This window comes from Grampus griseus (genome assembly GCF_964374135.1).
Source record: "Grampus griseus genome assembly, chromosome: 12".
Classification (NCBI taxonomy): Eukaryota; Metazoa; Chordata; class Mammalia; order Artiodactyla; family Delphinidae; genus Grampus; species Grampus griseus.
Window position 1 is genome coordinate 34,172,376 of NC_139006.1, and position 22,973 is coordinate 34,195,348.

Here is a 22,973-nt window from a genome sequence, read left to right on the forward strand (position 1 = left end):
TGTCCCCTTTCGTCTTGATGTTGGCAAGTATGGTACAAGTATTTTTTCCCTATGAAAAACCTTGAAGATTCAGTGTTATTTTCCATTAACTTCTGGGAGCATTCAGAGGGGGAGCCTGAGTCAATATTAGCTGATTCCTTCCTCTACTTTGATACTGGAGACCACTCCATTTAAATATTAGCTAGAATAGTAGTGCTGGGGCCCAAAATATGCCTCAATGGCACATTGATTATTTTGAATTAAAACTACTTAAGAAACAGTCAACGCGAGAGGGATACTTTTACCCTCCTCTCTGTCTCCCTGAAAGCAGGAAATAAATTTCCCATGTGAAAGGTGCTCTCCTTGGACTGGGAGGTAGAAAGACACCATCATCACCAGAGATAGGGGACTCAGGGCTGAGAAGCCTGCATACTTGTTACTTTTTTTTTTTTTTTTTAACATCTTTATTGGAGTATAATTGCTTTACAATGGTGTGTTAGTTTCTGTTTTATAACAAAGTGAATCAGTTATACATATACATATGTTCCCATATCTCTTCTCTCTTGCGTCTCCCTCCCTCCCACCCTCCGTATCCCACCCCTCCAGGCGGTCACAAAGCACCGAGCTGATCTCCCTGTGCTGTGCGGCTGCTTCCCGCTAGCTATCTACCTAACGTTTGGTAGTGTATATATGTCCATGCCTCTCTCTCGCTTTGTCACAGCTCACCCTTCCCCCTCCCCATATCCTCAAGTCCGTTCTCTAATAGGTCTGTGTCTTTATTCCTGTCTTACCCCTAGGTTCTTCATGACATTTTTTCTTTCTTAAATTCCATATATATGTGTTAGCATATGGTACTTGTTACTTCTTTACTAATTTACTACCTAAGCGCAAACTTTGCTTAAATTCCTTACTAATTAAACACCCAAAGCTAAGTTTCTTTGTCCTGTCAATCCCTCTCATATTTATTGCTTCTTTGTCTAAAAAATATAAAAGCTATCTGCTTTGGCCACTTCTTAGGTCCCATTTCTATGCGACCTCTATGTGCACACAAATTAAATGGGTTTCTTTTTCTCCAGTCCACAGGACACAATCTGTCTTGTGTCAGTTTTATGATTGGTCCAACCACAGGAACTCAAGAGGAGAAAAGGGGAAATTTCCCCTTCCTGACAGTAGAATAAGTGGATCCCACTCACACACACATAAACACTGTGTGGAGTACTGTTGTGTTGCCAAACTATCCCTCTTCAAAAAACCGTCGTACTTTTGACTATAGACTTTTTAAGAGAAGAGGACTTATTGGTATTTTTATTTCTAGAGCTTAATAGTGTCTCATGTTTAGTACGTGCTCAATGAATGATGAATGAATGAACGAACAAATGAGGAGTAAGAAGGGGAGAAGACTCCCTGTCACTATCCAGGATCACCAGTTTCTTTAGATTGTTCTTTAAGATAAGCTTACTTTAGACTTAGTATCTAGAAGTAGGAAATTTAGAGTTTGAGAAGATCACAGAATCCGGAAGCTGGAAAGGACTTCTGAGGTCAGTCCATTCATTTTATAAATGAGAATTTGATCTGGAGAGGTTTGTGAGTTTCCCAGTCAAACTGTGAGGACCATGATGGATGGAACTATGTTTTATTGAGAGTAATACCCCCAGCTTCCAGACTGTGCTTTTCATATACTAAGTATGTAGTGAATGTTGGCTGAATGAAGTAAAACTGCAGTTATAGTGGGAGGAAGAACTCTATATTCTAAATCAGGATGTCAGTTCAACTTTGCCACTAACTTTTTATGTGTTAATAAGGAGAAATCAGTTGGATGTCATCTATCCAACCGTTCATCACCCATCCATTCAATAAATATCTATGGAATGTCTCCTATATACAAGGCCCCATGTAACATAAACTTAAAATCTGAGAATAAGTCATGCATCAGTTCACGGAACGGGTCCTATTTTATAGCCTCCTGTTATTGACACTGCCTTTGTATCTAAAAGGTTTTCAATATACATATATATAACATTTTGATGCTACTATATCTGATGTAATTACACAATGCTGGAAGCCCAGAAAATTGGGACAACCCTAATGTGGAAACTAATATGACAAAAATTAGCAATAATTATACAACTATCCAAGTCTATTGACCCAGGAATTCCATTCATGGGGCTCTCCTGAATGAAATCACTCAGTGAAAGGGAAAATATTGTGGAACATTACCTATCATTGTAAAAGAAAAATGTCAATCATCAAATGTCAAGCAATAAGAGAATACTTTTGTAAGTTATAGCATGTCACCAGGATAGACTATTATACAGCTATTAAATGTGATTATAAAGAAGATGTGGAAACATGGGAGAAATTCCCATGATACGATGTTAAATGAAAAAGAGGACATAATACCCACATATAATATTCACAAAGAAGAACAAGGACTGAAATGTAATCTGTAAAAATGGTAGGTTTAGGAGTGATTTTTGTTTTCTTTTACTCTAAAATGTTTACTTATTGTATCTACTTCAAGTTTTAGTAATCATTATTTTCAAGCCAACCCTTCTGGCACATGTTCCTTTCATTGTTTTAGAAAATGTTTTGAAAATGTAAACTTAGTAGATATGAAAGATCTCATGGTAAGAAAACATATTCCTCCTTCCCCTACAAGCCCAACTTGCTTGTTTTCCTCAATGATGTAGTGGTTAAGAACACAGGCTCCTGAACCAAGATTCAAATTCTGACTCTTCCACCTACTAGCTGGGAGGCCTTGATCAAATTGCTAAATATCTTTTTGCCTTGGTTTCCTTATATGTAAAAAGAAGATAACAGGCAGTTTCTGGTCCAGCAGGTAAAGAAGAGCTTAGAAGTCACCACTCTGTTTTAACAACAAGTAAAAAAGCTGTTCAAACTGAAAAATCAACAACTCTTCTTAAACCAGTCAGAGAAGTGAGGCCACAAGAAAAATCAGTGCTCTAGGTACTGCAGAGACTCACAGACACAGAGAATCACAACTTGCTGGAGTAGAAACCCACAAGAAAAGCCCCATGCGAACCAGTACCAGGGTAGGAAAACATGAACTGTAATTGATGAATTGCTGGCAGCTCAGGGAGGACAAGTCTGAGAGTTGAAATTTTTACAGGGACCCAGTCATAGGGGGGCCTCCTTACTTTCATGATTCTTAACTGCAGAAGATCTACCAGGTCCTTACAGTGGAAATCAGAGAAGAATCCTCTCACGCTTCTGATGGAGAGAGGGGAAAGGAACCATTCTGAAATATGCCAGAGCATTCTGTTCTTAACAAGATCTGCCTGCAGGAGAAACTAATTTACCAGAGCCTTATCTGCTGGGTTTCTAATCAGAGCCTAAATCTATCTGGGAGAAGGGAAATACCTAACCCCAGCCAGCCCCGTCTTGCCATCCTGTCCTGCCGTGGGGGGCAGGTGGGGAGAGATTGAGAAACACTGTTGAAGTTCACAGTCCAAGGGCACAGGCTCATTGAAAGACTAAGACCTAATCGTAGGACTAGAGAATGCTTCCCCTCCCCACCACCTCACCACCACGTTTATTAAAAACCCATTATTCACCACGGTTGTTTTACCTAGTACATCATGTCCATCTTTCAACAATGACTTACAAGGCATACTAAAAGGTAAAAAGCACAGCTTGCAGAGACTGAACAAGCACTAGACTCAGAGTCATCTATGACAAGAATGTTGGAAGTCTGGGTGTACTCTGATGCTTTTGCAAAAATGTTCCTATAAAAGGGTTTCATCTTCAAGGAATTCATGGAAAAGACTCTGACAAGTACAGGTTTCTGGTAACTGACTATACTGCTGAACTGAATGAATAAGCATTGTCAGAACTCTAAGGGAAAACTGATGAATTCATAAAAGTGCTAACAAAAGATCAAGATAAAAAAAATTAATTACATGGGACTGAGTGAACTGATGAGAATGATTATAATTTTTGACTTTCTGTTTGAATAAAAAAAAAAAATCCCACAAGGACTCAGAGGCAAAAAATATACAAATCAATTTTCACTGCAAAGTAAAGGAGCTGTTACAGTGGAGGATTACTGGACTGAATGTCAATAGTATGACATAGTATGAGTGTGTTTCGTGTTTGGTAATTGCAATCATTGTTGCTTTTGTTGTGGTCATCCATTTACAATGCTTGGGGTCAGTTTATTTACCTCTTGTAAAAATAAAATACAGTGTGTGTGTGAAAAAAATAAATAAAAGATTTAAAAAGTTAAAAAAATACTGAAAGCAGGAAAAAAATAAGGTTGGATGGATGGCTGGGTAGATGGAGAGATAATAGGAAGTATTCATAAGTTCACTGGTGAAATTTGGTAGGTTGAATCAATTGAATCTAAATCAAATATTTCTTTAGAGGGTATGGAGACATGCAGCTTTTAGGTTAAATGACAGTTTAGAGAAGTGGCAAGTAAATAAAGGTTTTGTACATTAAAATAAAGGTCTGGGTTACACAGTTTGATAGCAATTAAACAAAAAAGAATGTTGGAAGTAACAGATCAGGAATTTTTTTACAGTATGATTAAAATGCTAAAGACTTTAATAGAAACAGCAGACAGCATACAAGAACAGATGAATAACGTAAGCAGAAAAATGGAAATTCTAAGAAAAAATAAAAAACAAATGCTAGAGATTGGAAACACTGTACCAGAAATGAAGAATGCTTTTGATGGACTCATTAGTAGACGAGTCATGGCTGAGGAAAGAATCTCTGAGCTTGTGGATACAACAGTAGAAACCTCTAAAACTGGAAGCAAAGAGGAAACAAAACCTGAAAAAACTCAGAACAGAATATCCAAAAACTCTGGGACAATTACAGAAGGTGAACATATGCATAATGAGAATACCAGAAGGAAGAGACAGAAAGGGACAGAAGCAACATTTGAAGCAACAGTGACTGAAAATTGCCCCAAATTAGTGTCAGACACCAAACTATAGATTTAGGAAGCTCATAGAAGGCCAAGCAGGATAAATGCCCGATACAGTACACCTAGACATGCCATATTCAAAGAAAACCAAGGGAAAATTCCTGAAACAAGCCAGAAGACACCTTTCCTACTGAGGGGTAAAAATAAGGATTATATGTGACTTTTCCTCAGAAACCATGCAAATAAGAAGAGAATAGAGTGAAATATTTAATATTTGAGAGAAAAAAACACCAGCCTAGAATTCTATACTCTGTGAAATTATCCTTTAAAAAGGAAGGAAAAATAAAGACTTTCTCAGACAAACAAAAATTGAGGGACTTTGTAGCCAGTAGATCCAACTTACCGAAATGTTAAAAGAAGTTCTTCAGAGAGAAGGGAAATGATATAGGCCAGGAACTCAGATCTACATGAAGAAAGGAAGAGCATCAGAGAAGGAAAAAGTGAAGGTAAAAGAAAAACTTTCATTTATCTTATTCTTAATGGATCTAACAGATAATAGTTTGTTCAAAATAATAATAGGAACAATATATATGAATATATTATACTCTTGAGTATAAATGAATTGAATAACAGCAATCATACAAAGGATGAAAGGTAAGAATTAGGGCTACTTAATTATTATAAGGTACTTGCACTACTCTTGAAGTGATATAGTGTTATTTGAAAATGAACTTGGATTAGTTGTAAAATGTACAGTGAAAACTCTAGGGCAACCACTAAAAAGAGTGAAAAAGAAGTATAACTTACATGCTAAGAAAAGAGGGAAATGTGTGGAAGACAAAACTAGGACAACAAGTAGAAAACAGTTAACAAATATGGTAGACATTAATCCAACGATATCAATAATCACTTTAAACGTCAATTGTCTAAATATACCAATCAGAAGACAGACGTTGTCAGACTGGATTAAAAACAATACCCAATTTTATGTTTTCTACAAGGAACCCACGTTAAATATAAAGACACATACAGATTAAAAGTAAGGGGATCGGACTTCCCTGGTGGTGCAGTGGTTAAGAATCCACCTGCCAGTGCAGGGGACATGGGTTCAAGCCCTGGTCTGGGAAGATCCCACATGCTGCAGAGCAGCTAAGCCCGTGTGCCACAACTACTGAGCCTGAGCTCTAGAGCCTGTGAGCCACAACTACTGAGCCCACGTGTCACAACTACTGAAGCCCGTGCGCCTAGAGGCTGAGCTCCACAACAAAGAGAAGCCACTGCAATGAGAAGCCCGTGCACCACAACAAAGAGTAGCCCCCCCACTTGCCGCAACTAGAGAAAGCCCATGTGGAGCAACGAAGACCCAACGCAGCCAAAAATAAATAAATTTATTAAAAAAAAATAAGAATAAAAGTAAGGGGATCAGAGTGAAGTAAGTCAGAAAGAGAAAAACAAATACCGTATGCTAACACACATATATAGAATCTAAAAAAAAAAAAAGGTTCTGATGAACCTAGGGGCAGCACAGGAATAAAGATGCAGACGTAGAGAATGGACTTGAAGATACAGGGAGGGGGAAGGGTAAGCTGGCACGAAGTGAGAGAGTAACATTGACATATATACACTACCATATGTAAAATAGATAGCTAGTGGGAAGCAGCTGCATAGCACAGGGAGATCAGCTTGCTGCTTTGTGACCACCTAGAAGGGTGGGATAGGGAGAGTGGCAGGGAGATGCAAGAAGGAGGGGATATGGGGATATACGTATACATATAGCTGATTCACTTTGTTATACAGCAGAAACTAACACAACATTGTAAAGCAATTATACTCCAATAAAGATGTTAAAAAAATTGTTTTTTTAAAGTAAGGGAATGGAGAAAGATATACCATATTAACACTAGTCAAAAGAAAGCAGGAGTGGCTATATTAATTTCAGACAGCAGACTCTGGAGTAAGGGAAATTATCAGAGATAAGGAGGGATATTACATAATGATAAAGGGTTCAGTTCTCCAAAAAGACATAGCAATCTTTAATGTTTATATACCTAATAAGAGCATCAAAATACATGAGGCAAAAACTGATAGTATTGCAAGGAAAAACAGATGAATCCACTCTTATATTTGAAAACTTCAACCCCCTCTATCAAAAATGGACAGATCCAGAAAGCCAAATATCAGAAAAGACATAAATGACCTCAACAGCACCATCAGTCATCTGAATATAATTGACATCCGTAGACTACTTCATCTAACAGCAGCAGATTACACATTCTTCTCAAATTCACATGGAACATTCACCAAGATAGACCACATTCTGGGCGACAAAACATATCTTGATACATTTTAAAGAGTAAAAGTTACACAATGTCTGCTCTCAGACCACAGTGGAATTAAACTAGAAATCAATAACAGAAAGATGGCTGGAAATTTCCAAAATATTTAGAGATTAAACAATACATTTCCAAATGACACACGAGTCAAAGAAGAACTCTCAATAGAAATTTTTTAATATTTTGAACTGAATGAAAATAAAAACACAACTTATCAAAACTTGTGTGATGCAGAAAAAATAGCACTTAGAGCAAAATTTATAGCATTGAATGCATATGTTAGAAAGGAAGAAAGATCTAAAGTCAATTGCCTATGCTTCCACCTTACCAGACTAGAAGAAGAAGAGCAATTAAATCCAAAGTAAGCAGAAGAAAAGAAACAATAAAAACTAGAGCAGAAATTAATGAAATTGAAAATAGCAAATCAATATAGAATATCCACAAAACCAAAAGCTTATTCTTTGAAAAGACCAATAAAATTGATAAGCCTCTAGTCAGGCTAGCTAAGGAAAAAAAGAAAGAAGACACAAATTACTAATATCAGAAATTAAGGGACTTCCCTGGTGGTACAGTGGTTAAGAATCCACCTGCCAATGCAGGGGACATGGGTTTGATCCCTGGTCCAGGAGGATCCCACATGCCGCAGAGCAACTATGCCTGTGCGCCACAACTACTGAGTCTGCGCTCTAGAGCCCACAAGCCACAACTCCTAAGCCCGCGTGCCACAACTACTGAAGCCCACATGCCTAGAGCCTGTGCCCTGCAACAAGAGAAGCCACTGCAATGAGATGCCTGCGCACCTCAGCGAAAGAGTAGCCCACTAGAGAAAGCCTGTGCGTAGCAGCAAAGACCCAACACAGCCAAAAATAAATAAATAAAAGAAATTAAAAAAAAAAAAAGAAATTAGAGGGGGACATCACACAAATCCCATGGAAATTAAAAGGATAATAAAGGGCGCTTCCCTGGTGGCACAGTGGTTGAGGGTCCGCCTGCCAATGCAGGGGACACGGGTTCGTGCCCCAGTCCGGGGGGGGGGGATCCCGCTGCCGCGGGGCAGCTGGGCCCATGAGCCATGGCCTCTGGGCCTGCGCGTCCGGAGCCTGTGCTCCGCAGCGGGAGAGGCCACAACAGTGAGGGGTCTGCGTACCGCAAAAAAAAAAAAAAAAAGGATAATAAAGGAATATTATGAACAACTCTATGCCCACAAATAATAACCTAGATAAAATGCACCAATTCCTTAAAATATAAAATCTGCCAAAACTCGCACAAGAAGAAATAGACAATCTGAATAGGCCTATATCTATTAAAGAAATTGAATCAATAAATAATAATCATCCAAAAGAGAAATCACCAGGCCCAGATGGGCTCACTGGTGAATTCTACAAAATATTTAAGGAATGACTTATATCAATCTTCTATAATCTCTTCCAAAGATAGAAGCAGATGGAATACTTCCTAAATCATCCTATGAGGCCAGCATTACACTAATACCAAAACCAGAAAAAGACATGATGAGAAAAGAAAACTGCATTCCAATATCTCTCATGCACATAGATGCAAAAATTCTCAAGTATTAACAAGTCAAATTCAACAATATATAAAACAAATTGTACACCATGACCAAGTAGGTTTTATCTCAGATATGCAAGGCTGGTTCAACATTTGAAAATCAATTAATGTGATCCATCACATCAACTGGCTAAGAAGAAAAACCGCATGAACACATCAATAAATGCAGAAAAAGCATTTGACAAAATCCAATACTAACTCCCGATCAAAAATTTTCAGCAAACTAGGAATAGAGGGGAACTTTCTCAACTTGATAAGGAATATCTATGAAAAACCTACAGCCAACATATTAGTTAATGGTGAGGACCTTGAAGCTTTTGTGCTAAGATCAGGAACGAGGCAAGAATGTTCCCTCTTACCACTGCTTTTCAGTATCATACTGGACGTCTTGGTTAGTGCAATAAGGCAAGAAAAGGAAATAATAGGTATACAGATTAGAAAGGAAGAAACAAAACTGTGTTCACAGATAACACGATTGTCTATGTAGAAAATCTGAATGAATTGACAAAAAAACTCCTGGAACTAACAAATAATTATACCAAGTTTGCAGGATACAAGGTGAATATACAAAAGTTAATCACTATCCTGTATACCAGCAATGAAATAAGAAAAAGAAATAAGCTATCAAGCCACAAAAAGCCAAGGAGGAAACTTAAATGCAGGTTATTAAGTAAAAGAAGCCAATCTGAAAAGCTACATACTGGATGATTCCAACTATACAACACTCTGGAAAAGGCAAGACTATAGAGACAGTAGAAAAACAGTGTTTGGGGGAAGGGAAGTGTATATAGGCAGAGCACAGATGATTTTTAGGGCATTGGGACTATTCTGTATGATACTACAGTGGTGTCATTTTACATCTGTGCAAACCCATACAATATACCACACCAAGAGTGAACTTTCATGTGAACTGTGAACTTTGGATGGTAATGATACGTCAGTGTAGGCTCATCACTAGTAACAAATGCATCACTCCAGTGGGAGATGGTGATGGCGGGGAAGCTGTATATGTCAAGGCGTAGGAGGTATATGGGAAATCGCTGTACTTTCTGCTCAGTTTTGCTGTGAACCTAAAACTTCTCTAAAATTTATTAATTTAAAAAAAAAGAGAGAAGGATACACAATAGGGTAAACATCAGTGTTGTCCTGTTGGGGTGTTTTGTTTAACATATGTAAAACATTTAGAAAAATACTTGACACACAGGAAGCACTATATAAGTGTTTCCTATTCTATTAGGTACCTAAATAGAATCTCTCTAAAGATTGACATCTCAAGAAAGCAATTATACCATGAGAGAGGGCTTCCCTGGTGGCACAGTGGTTGAGAGTCCGCCTGCCGATGCAGGGGACACGGGTTCGGTGCCCCGGTCCAGGAAGATCCCACATGCCGCGGAGCGGCTGGGCCCGTGAGCCATGGCCGCTGAGCCTGCGCGTCCGGAGTCTGTGCTCCGCAACGGGAGAGGCCACAGCAGTGAGAGGCCCGCGTACCGCCAAAAAAAAAAAGAGAAAATTGAGACTTCCCTGGAGGTCCAGTGGTTAACACTCTGTGCTCCCAATGCAGGGGGTACGGGTTGGCCCCTGATCCCTGGTCAAGGCCAAAAGTAAAAATAAAAAATAAAATAAAATATAAAATGAAAATAAGAGAGAATCGTCTTAATTTTTTAAATGTACTTCAAACATTTCCCCTGCAGTCAACAATTCTATATCACCAAATTCATGCCCTGACACTTGTCCATCTACAGGAGTGTTTAATATTACATTATTTGGACGTGCCTAATAGCAACCCCCAAACTTCAAATGAGCTACTTCATCACGTTATTAAAAAGTTGAATAATTAATAAATTATTGAAGTCTGTAGGATGCTCAGTTCCTCCGTAAACTGAGTGATTTCTTTTAAATTCATTCCCCAAAAGGGCTAGCAGCCCCAATTTTGCTGCTTAACCTTCCAAAATATACCCGTCCTCAAAGGTCACTTCGCAGTTAACCGCTATGAAGTAAATAAGCATTAAAAAATGGATGTTGATGATTGTATTGAGCCTTTCCAAAAGAAACCCACTGTCAAACAAGCAGGGATCGCTTGTTTCTTCTGTTTCTAATTATAATTCTTTTTATAATTTTGCTGGTATTCATTCATTTAGATAGGATCTTAAAACATAAAATTGGGCAGATGAGATTTCTTAAAGACAGCAGTGGGATTTTTAAAAAAAAATTATCCAGTGATAAAGATGAGACTCTTATTTTCGCATTGAATGGCCATTACAATCCATCTTTTCCTTCCCCAAATAAACAGACTGATAAACAACACTAACCTAACAAAAAGGGAAAACAGAAAGAAAATAGAGCCAGAGAAAGAAAGAGATAGTGCGAAGAGAGGAAGATTAAAAGACTTCGGAAGAGACCCAGAGACTCCTCACCACCTTTTGAAACCATCACAATTTAGGAACCAAATCCGACATAACAAAGTCCATCTGCCTGATCCACCTATTCAGAGGCAGACTTGTAAATTCAGGGTGCTCTTCAGTGTTCCCTATCCAAACAAAAGGAAAATTAATAACTCATTAGTAAAAACATAAAATGCACTGGGTAACCAACCTACTTCAAGAAAAAGAATCGAAATGGAGGATCACAAATCTTCCTGTTATACTTTCAGGCAGGCATCCCATCCTGAAAATGCCATTGGTAGCAGAAGCGCCACGTCCATTCTCCAGAGCTGCCTCACTGTGGGGACTGGGCACAAAGGAAGGCTGCCTAAAGATCACTAGTTTAAATGCCATGGCAGCTCCAAGCCAGAGTCAATGAATGCATGTGGTTTTGAAGCAAGACTGCTTCCTTAGGCCAATAAAGAAACGCCTCCTCTCCATCCAACATTAGCTATCTGTCCCCAATTCCTGTTTCACGGGTCAGCTAGTAGGATTATTCGGTAGGATCCACATGGCGTATTTTTGCTGCTCTGCAGGACTGATCCTAAGCAAAGCAGGCGTATCTTGCCAACCCCTCTCCCAGGGACACTCCCCTCAGCTGCTGCTCTACTGCAGGACCTCCAAGCATCCCACCCCCATTCTCTCTCATCCTTTGGACTGCTCGCCAGGAGTTTGCATGAGGTCTTCTTGCCTTTCAAGCTGATAATTAGCAAATCTAGTAAACCAACCCCTTCTATTGACTTAGGTGAAAAAGCTAAAAGACTCCCAGGGATCTCCTCTTTCCTTCCAAGTAACAATTGAATTTCAACAGTAGTTCCAACTAGACTTTCTTACATTAGCCCACTAGTGACTCCAAGACTCTTAACAGTGGACACAAAGAGGAAGAATATTATCATTTTCATTATAAAAATAGCATGCAGATTTACTTGCAGGAAAACATACAGCAGTGTGTTAACAGTTTATATAACTCTCTGATGTACTTTGGAGCAATTGAAAAAACTGTGATTATACGTGTGGATGGAGAGATAGATACCTTTTTAAGTGTCATCTATCTTTTCTATAACAATTGTGTGTTATTAATATACTTAATGATAAGAAAAGTAAGATAGTATTTATACATTATGAAAATTTATAAATTACAGAAATAAAATAAAAATTTCCCATAATCCCATCCATTAACCATGAACTAATAAAGGGGTATAATTTTACCCATGCTTTTTCCATGAACATTTTGCAAGTTGTTGAAATCATCCTATGTATAAAATTCAGTAATGTTTTAAAAATCAACTATTACAACAAGGGCTTTATCATTATTAAAAATTCATGACAAATACTTCTTTTAATGGTTACACAATATTCAGGAATATGGGTGGACCATAATTTGCTTCCCTTTTCTCTCCCTGTTGAATATCTACATTATTTCTAGATTGACTTTTGATTAAAGGTGGCGAAAAAAATATACACATCAATCTTTGAGACCTTCTGAAACTAAATGACAGTAAAAGGATTTTGTGTTTGTTTTGGCACAAACTGTCAAGGATGAAGAGAACAAAAGAGGAAAAAATACAACAGCAAAATTGTGAAAGCTGGAAGGCAGATAGACAAGTGATACCTGACTTAGGCGACCAGAAAAAGCTGAATCTAAAGCCAGTGATGCAGAAATCTAAGATGTAATTCAATTTAAGTTTCAGAACCCACAAAAGGCACAGGCATTGACAGCACTGGATGTAGGGGTGAAGGTGGAGCTAAAAGCTGTCTGAATCTACAGTCAGGTGACAGACAGCCCTTCCCCACTCTGGCAGGAGACAGGAGGCTTCCCTTCAGGGGCTAAAACAAAGGGTCCTGGGTCTGGAGGACAGTTGAGGGCAGTTTGCTATAATGAAAATAGGAGGATAAATGAAAATTCACAAACATATTGTTGAGGCACCTGCCCCAAGCGTTCTATGTTCACTCAGCTCCCAGAATCCCGGCAGCCACGTTCCCTCTACACGGGCATATGGAACAGTCTATGGTGGGAGAGTGGACCAGTCTGAGCCCAAAGACCCAAAGAAACCACCATCAGGGATTTTGCAGGTGAAAGCCCAGTCAGATCACCTGACGCTGAGGATCGCAGTGGATGAGCCCCTTACCAAGGCACAGACTTCTCTGGAGGCTTTTACTATGCCTTTCAAGGAGGCATGTGGTAGAGTGGGGCCCAAGGACGGTGAAACACAACTTAATAAATCTTGTCTGGTCAAGACAGAAACAAAAAATGAGGGGCTTACAGTAAGGGAAACACTTCATTTGTTTAAGAGGAACATTTTCGAAAAGACTGATTAAAAAATGCAATTGCTCCTTTTACTCAAGTGGAACTTGAAAAAGAAATGATGTTGATTTAATCGTTATTACGGCTTTCCTTTGTCACATAGGTTTATTTGTTCATTTCAGATAAACTGATTTTTTCTCCTTCTTTGGGTCCTGGTGATATGCTATCCCAGCTCAAAGTTGGCTGAAAAGTCTCCTATCTGGGACTTCTCTGGTGGTGCAGTAGTTAAGAATCCGCCTGCCAATGTAGGGGACACGGGTTTGAGCCCTGGTCCCGTGAGATCCCACATGCCGCAGAGCAACTAAGCCCAGTGTGCCACAACTACTGAGCCCGTGTGCCACAACTACTGAAGCCCATGCGCCTAGAGCCCGTGCTCCACAACTGAAGAGCAGCCCCCACTCGCCGCAACTAGAGAAAGCCCGTGCACAACAACGAAGACCCAACGCAGCCAAAAATAAATAAATAAATAAGCTTATATTTTAAAAAAAGAAATTAAAAACTTAACAGAGAACTGGAAAACCCAACAGAAGAGTTGGAAGGTACATGTGAAGACATTTCTAGAAAAACATACAAAAAGGAGAAAAGCAAAGAAAGAAGTAAATATAGAGTTCAGGAAACACGTGATCCAGCACAAGAAAGGGGGAAAGGAAAGGTTGATGGAGAAAAGGGATCCCCAGACAATGGTGGTACAGCAGGTCGGGGGAGTGACCAGGTGAGAGGGAGCAGGTCAGAAGCTGTGAAAGATTTCTTCAGGAAGACTGGTAGGATTCCTAATCTGTTTCAATGCATGGAGAGGACATTTACATACCTGGAGGAACTTTGAGGATTAAGTGCTAAGTACATAAAAATTAAGCAAATTTTTAAAAGGAAAAAAATGTGCAGGAAATAGAATTTAATATGGCATGTTTGTTTGCTAGGGCTGCCATAACAAAGTATCGCAGACTGGGTGGCTAAAACAACAGAAATTTATTTCCTCACAGTTCTGGAGGCTAGAAGTCCAAGATCAAGGTGTCGGGAATGTTGATTTCTTTTGCAGCCTTTTGTTTGTAGATGGCCATCTCCTTCCTGTCTTCAGATGTTCTTCCCTCTGTGTCTGTCCGTGTCAAAATTTCCTCTTCTATGAGGATATCAGTAACACTGAATTAGGGCCCAACCATATGACTTCCTTTTACTTTGATTACCTCTTTAAAGGCCCTATCTCCAAATACAGTCACATTCTGAGGTACAGGGAATTAGGACTTCAACAGGAATTTGTGGGAGGAGCACACAAGTCAGCCCATAACACATGGTCAGCTGTGAATACTATTTTCTGCTCATAATAATGTGGCCATAAAAGGCAAGGTCTGAATATTGGTCCAAATTTACAATGCAAGTATATTAGGAGAATGGAAAAATACAGGAACAGACCAGAAATGCATATGTGTGTGTGTGTGTGTGTGTGTGAGAGAGAGAGAGAGAGAGAGACAGAGACAGAGACAGAGACAGAGACAGAGACAGAGACACTGAGAGAGGAAGGAAGAATGATGATGAGGTGAGAGAAATCTAAATCTTCATCTTTCCTATGGACAAATGCTGAATATAAAAAAAGAATAGCAATTTTTGTTATTTAGAAATAGTGTTTATAAGTGGCTGCCTCTGGAGCAGTAAATTGTTATGTTAGTGGACCAGGAATTTCTATTTTTCATAGCCAGCCTTGTGGAACCATTTGATATTTTAAAACTGTGCATGGGGCTTCCCTGGTGGCGCAATGGTTGAGAGTCCGCCTGCCGATGCACGGGACACGGGTTTGTGCCCCGGTCCGGGAAGATCCCACATGCCGTGGAGCGGCTGGGCCCGTGAACCATGGCTGCTGAGCCTGTGCGTCCGGAGCCTGTGCTCCGTAACGGGAGAGGCCACAACAGTGAGAGGCCCGTGTACCGCAAAAAAAAAAACCCAAAAAAACAAAAAACTGTGCATGTATAAACATAAAAAGTGGACTGATCAAAATAATAATATATAATATTGTGATAAATACCTTTGTACAGTATGTATTTTCACTATTTCAGATGATCCCATTTCCTGAGATGGAATTCCTGGGTCTAAGAATTATAACATTTTTTAATGTTCTTGATATCCATTTTTAAATAGCTCCTGAAAAAAAATCTGTACCACTTTACACTGAGAGCGAGGCACTTGAGAGCACAGATACCTCCCCAAATCCCATCATGTACTTTGTTTTAACAGCTTTATTTTATTTATTTATTTATTTATTTATTTGCGGTACGCGGGCCTCTCACTGTTGTGGCCTCTCCCGTTGTGGAGCACAGGCTCCAGACATGCAGGCTCAGTGGCCATGGTTCACGGGCCCAGCCGCTCCGCGGCATGTGGGATCTTCCCAGACCGGGGCACGAACCCATGTCCCCTGCATCGGCAGGTGGACTCTCAACCACTGCGCCACCAGGGAAGCCCTTAACAGCTTTATTGAAGTTAATGAACATACAGTAAACGATACATAAGTAAAGTGTACCCTTTGATAAATTTTGACATATATTTGTCAAATCTATATATATATGTGAAATGAAACTATCACCACCACCAAAATAGAGAACACATCCATCACTCCCAAAAGTCTCCTCCTATATAGTCACTCCCTCCTTCCCACCCACTCCTCCTCCCCTACTAGTTTCCCCACTTGCTGTCACTTGTTTGCATTTTCCAGAATCTTATTGCAATAAAATCTTGCAGTACGTAATCCTTTTGGCCTGGTTCCTCTCAGTTGGCATAAGGACTTTGAGGTTCGTCCACGTTTTGTGTGTATGAATAGTCTGAACCTTTTACTGCACGTTAGGACTTCAATGTATGGATATACCAAATTTGTTTATTCAGTGACCTGTCGATGAACGCTTAGGTCATCTCCAGTTTCGAGTAATTAAAGTAAAGCTGCTATGAACATTGTGTACTAATCTAACATATGCTTTCATTTCTCTTACGTAAAAACCTAGGAGTGGGTTGGGTCTAATGGGATGTGAATATTTAATGTTTTAAAAAACAGCCAAAGAGTCTTCCAAAGTGGTATACATTTTACATCCCTACTGTGTGCGAGTTCCTTTGTTTCATGTTATCCCTACCGTGGAAGAGTTCCAGTTGCTCCATATTATTGTCAATATTAGGTATGGTTGGTCTTTTTAATTTTAGGAATGTTCATAGATACGTGGTATTCTCTCATTGTGGTTTTAATTTGCATTTCCCTAATGCATAATGATGTTGAACATCTTTTCATGAACTTATTTTCTATCCATATATCTTCTTTAGTGAAATGTCTACTCAAATCTTTAAAAACAGAACTAGTTTTATCTATATTATTATTGAGTTGTGTGAGTACTTTTCCTTCTGGACACACGTTCTTTATCAGACAGGAGATTTGCAAGTATTTTCTCCTTGTCTGTGGCTTGTCTTTTCATTCTCTCAGAGTTGAAAAGCAGTAATTCATGATTTTAACAGAGTCCCGTTTTTCTTTTGTGGATTGTGCTTTCAGTGTCATACCTAAGAAATCTTTGGCTAATTCAAGGCGACAAAGTTTTTCTATGTTTCCTTCCAGAATGTTTATAGTTTTCGATGTTATGGTCTGTGACCTATATTTGAGTTAATTTTTATATATGGTGCAAGGTATGGGTCAAATTTTTTGCATATGAATATCCTTTGTACCTTTTCTCATTTATTGATATATAAAAATGGATATATTTTTGCATTCTCTGTGTTGTTCCATTGATCTAAATGTCCATCTTTATGCCAGTGCCACACTGTCTTGACTATTGTAGCTTTATAATAAGTCTTGAAATCAGGTAGTATAAGACCACCAACTTCCTTCTTTTTAAAGCTCTTTTTTTACAGCTATTTTATGTCCTGCACATATTCTGTCAGCTTTGCTCACTGATATTTCATATTTTTCTTGCTGTTGTAAATGGTATTATTTTAATTTCAGCTTCCAATTATCCACTGATAGATCATATAAATACCAGTTTTTGGGTATGTAACTCTTCTTTTACAGCTGTTTCAGATAGAAGTGTAAATAAATTCAATCATTCTTACTCCATCTTGGCCAGAAGCAGAACTCATCAATGTAGGTTTTATTTGGCTTGTAGGTAGGGTAAGCCCTGTCATTTAGCACTATTCTCTGGTTGGAAGGTCATGGAATGTACTGGAATGTATGGAAATCATGGGGAAAGAAAGAGCATTCCAATCAAAGAGATCCAAATTAAAAGTAACTTTACCTTTCCATATCTGAAGTTTACAAGTTGGATACAATGGACACCAGTGGCCTCTTTTAGGCTATGTTCTCTGATTCAACATTCCAGCAATGTTCCCTCAATTTTAAAGTAGCATTACACGCAGATGGAGACTTTGAGTTGAAGGTCTAGGCCCAGTCTCCTGGGTCTTGCCTTTCTGCTTGTTACCCTATTTCCCAGGTTGCTATATTGCTCTCATAATCTCTAGTTCGCAAACAAGAGATAAACGTGGATAAGTGCGTGGTATGTGTTCTGGCTTCCTGCCCCCATCCCCACTCAAATATCTTTTATAAGCTTAGATATTTATATGTGTTTTGGAACAATTTATCAAGCAATAATTTTTGGTCCTCACAATTGAAAGGGTTAAGGGGAGCTAGAGGCTTTGCAATGGTGTACTTTTGCGTTATTTATTAACATTGTCAAGTTGACAAATCGACATGTCTTTAGTGGTTGTACAGAGAGAAGCTACTGGTCTCACAGCAATTTTCTGGCAAGAAAACTCCAGAATGTTATTTTCCTAGTGTATGGGTATTTAATATTTCCATTTATGTCTTCGTAAACTACTTCTTAACTGTCTGGCCTATTTATCTGGAGCTCATCCAAGTGACAGTCATTGTTACTGCAAGGACTATTTACCTACAGCAACCAGGGAATTAGAGAAAACTCATCCCGGAATAAATGGGTAGTAAGTCACTTTGTGGCCTTTTCCTCCCTCTTCAACTCCCTCACCCGCCATTCCTTTGTTAAATAGATGAAGTTGGAAAACAGTGAATGTCTACAGCAGGATGTGAGCGTCTGGAGGTGTGGACATGCAAAGGGAAGGCCAAGATCTTTTCATCTATGTTCATTTATGGGATGGGGATGAGAGCAGATGGGTATTTTGGTTATTTGCATAATAGCTTCTGGTCTTTCTTATCCCCAATTGGTGGAACCATCTCCTTCTCTCCTATGTGGCAAAATAATACACAGACCTCGAGGACACACTTAATGGTTGGGGGATAAATGCTGGCATCAAAATGTGCTTGTGCAGAATTCCCTGGCAGTCCAGTGGTTAGGACTCGGTGCTCTCACTGCCGGGGCCCTGGGTTCAATCCCTCGTGGGGGAACTAAGATCCCGCAAGTCGTACCGTGTGGCAAAAAGAAAAAAATGTGCTTGTGAATGACACTCGCCACGTCAGCAGGTTTGTGAATGCACAGAGTGAGTCACAGGTGTGGAAGGAAAGCACACTAGCATCTGTTATGAGAGCTGCTCCCCATTTCTAGAAACAAAAGCCTACTTTGGTTTTCTCACCAAAATTACCTCGATTTCCATACAAGTCTGAGTTTTTAACATCTCCCTTGCTTCACACTTAAAGCTTGTGGCCTCAAAACTGGGTGGAACAAGCATGTGGAAAGGGAGCATTGTTTTCTCTTTTAACACCATGTCAACGGCTACAAAAGATCTCTTTTGATTGTAAGTGACTTAAATAGGTAAACATTTGGGCTTGTAGTGATTTGTGCCTTTTCAACTAAGCAGAATGCTAAAAACAAAAAGCCAACGTGGAGGCAGCATCTTCTGACAGCCAGTTCAGGGACCACAGACTTGGCAAGGACTTCGGCAGTCAAAAACATCCAGCCTTTGCCAACCCAGAAGCTTTGGATCAATCCCACGCCGCACAGCTTCCTTGTAGTATGACAAAGCCTAGCACTCACCCTCCATATTATACTTGACAAACAATCTCTTTTCTTTGCCAAGTTAACAATACCATAACCTAGCCAAAGAGTTCTTCCCGTACACCTGACTTTCAAAGGTGTGGCATTCATGCAATTTAAATTTCAAAAGCCTGAAACTTGGCAATTCCTGATATGCCTCATACATCTTTTTCTTTCTTTCCCTTTCTTTCTTTCCTTTCTTTCTTTCTTTCTTTCCCTTTCTTTCTTTCTTTGTTTCTTTCTTTCTTTCTCTCTCTCTCTCTCCTTCCTTCCTTCCCTCCTTCCTTCCCTCTCTCCTTCTTTCTGTCCTTCTTTCCTTCCTTCCCTCTTCACTCTCTCCCTCCCTTCCTTTCTCTTCCTCCTCTCTCCCTCTTTCTTTCTTTCTTTTTACGTGCTTTTCAAGATAATTTAGTTGGCAAGAAGAAAAATAACCATCTTACTCACAAGCCTATGGTCCCCATTTGACCCCAAAACAAGACTCAATAAAAGAGAATTGTGAGTGAGACTTCTCAGGCTCTTGTTCGTTACCTGGGGTCAGGCGCCATCGAATGACCCAATGTTCTGGTTGCTGAAGGAAAGCCATTCCTTCTGGGGCACAGTCAGCTCAAGGATGTTTTGTTGAGGCTCCCAACCAAGGTTCCCATAGTGACACCCATCAAGGATACAGCACCTGCCCGGCTGGTACTAAGGCGAGCATGGCCAAATGCTGGGCCCTCGCAGACACTATCAGGTGATACCAGGCCCGCTCTCATCACTTTCCATTCCCTCCCTTTCTTTTATTTGACAAATGCATTACAATTATTTGGCCTAGAGAGAGTCTTCATGTAGAAAACCTATTCTAATTTTCTTTGCTTAAAGAGAGCTTCAGGCAAACGTATGATGAACGTGGAGGGTTTTAAATAACCAATAGATGCTTGTGTTGAGGTAGTTTTACAATCTGTCAATAGGACAGTGCTAACCACATACAAATAAGCAGCAGGACGGTTTTTTCCCACTGAGCTTGTGAGCAGGGTTGCATGACATGTAGGTTCCTCTGTGCTCTGTTCTAACTGGGAAGCTCGTCTGACAGAAAGAGTGAACCTCTTTGTTAGAAAAAGTCTTAATTCTTGATATCAATCTCCTCACCCCCCCTTGCCTACCTTTTGATCTATCTTTCATTTTATGTAATGAGACGTCCTGGATTTTCACATCGGTTAAGGGCCATTTCCCAAGAGACAAAGATGGCACACTGTTGAAGAAAAGCATTTTCGAATTCCACATATATTCAGCCTTGACAGCAGGCACGGGAAAATTGTCTAAAGAAGGAAGAACAGCGTAGGACTAGCGTTTTTTTCTTTGAAACTAGATTTAGCCCTGAAAAGCAACCATTATGTGGATGAGAGGGATGGAAAAGAGAACCAGGAACCAGAGGATTCTGTAACGGGTGTGACTGAGGGAGTCTCCCTAAGATAAGTTTATGGCTTGAGTCTCAGATAGTTGAACTTGCAGGAACAAAGCATGTGCGGTCTAAAGATATAGACTGTGCTTAGTTTTCATTCATGACTTATTTTGTTTAAATACAACCCCATCAGACAGGGGGGATGAGAATGGGCCTCTGAGATTTACCATCTGTTCACTGATTTGGAATCTGCTGGACAGAAAAGTGGTGGGAGCGGGGCACAAAATCCTGTCATCAGAAATATAAACTCGGGCTTCCCTGGTGGCGCAGTGGTTAAGAATCTGCCTGCCGATGCAGGGGATACGGGTTCGAGCCCCGGCCTGGGAAGATCCCACATGCCGCGGAGCAACTAAGCCCGTGCACAACAACTACTGAGCCTGCGCTCTAGAGCCGGCGAGCCACAACTACTGAGCCCACGCGCCACAACTACCGAAGCCCACACACCTAGAGCCTGTACTCTGCAACAAGAGAAGCCACCGCAATAAGCAGCCTGTGCACCGTAACAAAGAGTGGCCCCGACTCGCCACAACTAGAGAAAGCCTGCACACAGCAACAAAGACCCAATGCAGCCAAAAATTAATTAATTAATTAATTTAAAAAAAAGAAATATGAACTTGTTTCATAGAAAGAGCACAAAGCAACAGCAGAGGTGAATGCCCACAAGTGCCTTTCCTCTTGCCTTCAGAACAGACAAGGTATTGTACCCCATAGTGGTTGGTCCAGTCTTTGGTTTCATGGTTTTCTGCTCCTTTGGCCAGAACACTGGCCGGTCCTTTTCAGAAGTTGTAATTATCACACATTTTGCCTTTAGGGCATGAAGGGCCAAAGAAGCTTCAAGACTGGAAATTGTGGGTTTGCAAACAGCAGGCCACGGGGTTCAGCTTTCAGGTTTATACCATCCACCAGCAACTGATCTATTCTCTTCAGAAACACGGAAGTGAACCCAATGACTCCCTCTGCGTTCCTATCAAAACTTTCAAACAACGACAACTTGATCGCACCCTTCTCCCAGAAGGGACTCTGCACATGAAAGACATAAAGCATTTCACAGAGCAGAACATTCTTTGAAAACTCAGGGTAGAAGAAAGCACTTGCTTAAGGAACTTAATTTAGAGAAACAGTGTAGCCTGGACAGGGCTGCCTGAGTTCAAAGGCACCGCTTTTAATCCCAAACCACTTTAATTTTACTTAACTTTTCTTTCTTTCTGGGTGACTAACCTGGAAACTTCTACTCATCTCCTGCCAAGTAATTTTTCTGAAGAAGGTGGATACTTTACAAGAGTCATAGCCAGGAGCCCTCTGTCAGGAATGCTGGTGGTACGGTTTTGTGTCGATAAAAACAGAGGCACAAGGAAACTGGGTCATTGTGAGTTGCGCGTGGAACAGACTCAGTCTCCGGCAAGTCTGCTCCGACTGGAAGCAATAAGGCGCTGGGCCTTCCTTAAGTTTGGAAATGGAATGCCTCTGGCAGCCCATGATCTTGGAGAGGGGAGCTGAGTGTTTTCATAGCTGGGATTTTGTGTTAGTGGAACAGGTAGAATGTCAACTGTTGTGAGGAAAGTCAACCGGTTCGCACACATGCAGCTGGAGAGAAAGCTCAGCTCAGCTTCAGATGTCATTTAACGTGTTGGTGGGTGAACAAGAAGGCGGCAGAAATGGCCTCTCGCAGCCAAGAAGCCGGTGGTTATTGGGAAAATCGCGGTAGCACAATTCTTCTTGTTTTCACTGCTAGGACAAGGAAGGACATTCTTTCAGACTTTCACACTGAGCGATTTTTCCTATGACCCATTTCGGAGTTAAAGAACTTATAAAATGGCCACGCCTGATACCTTCCACAGAAGTAACTTCTTGCAAACAGCAAACAGTGAGATGGGCTGGCCTTTATTGGCAGGCCTATCTTCATAAAATGAATGGTGAGAATCACAACATTTATTATTGTGATCATCCTAATAACGAACACAGACCAATTGTACAGTCATTTACTTTCTTGGTATTTATTCTCTAGGGGGAAAACATGGACTGATTAAGATGATTGTACCCTCTCCTTTTTGTGACTTCCAGTCTGTTCATTATTTATT

At 40.1% G+C, this 22,973-nt stretch overlaps 1 protein-coding gene across 16 annotated transcripts in view; it reads left to right on the forward strand.

The window, feature by feature from the left end:
• Positions 1-22,973, forward strand: part of DLGAP1 (DLG associated protein 1) — a gene marked incomplete at both ends in the record, with an annotated part of 320,454 nt that overhangs the window by 269,773 nt on the left and 27,708 nt on the right. The window lies entirely within an intron of this gene.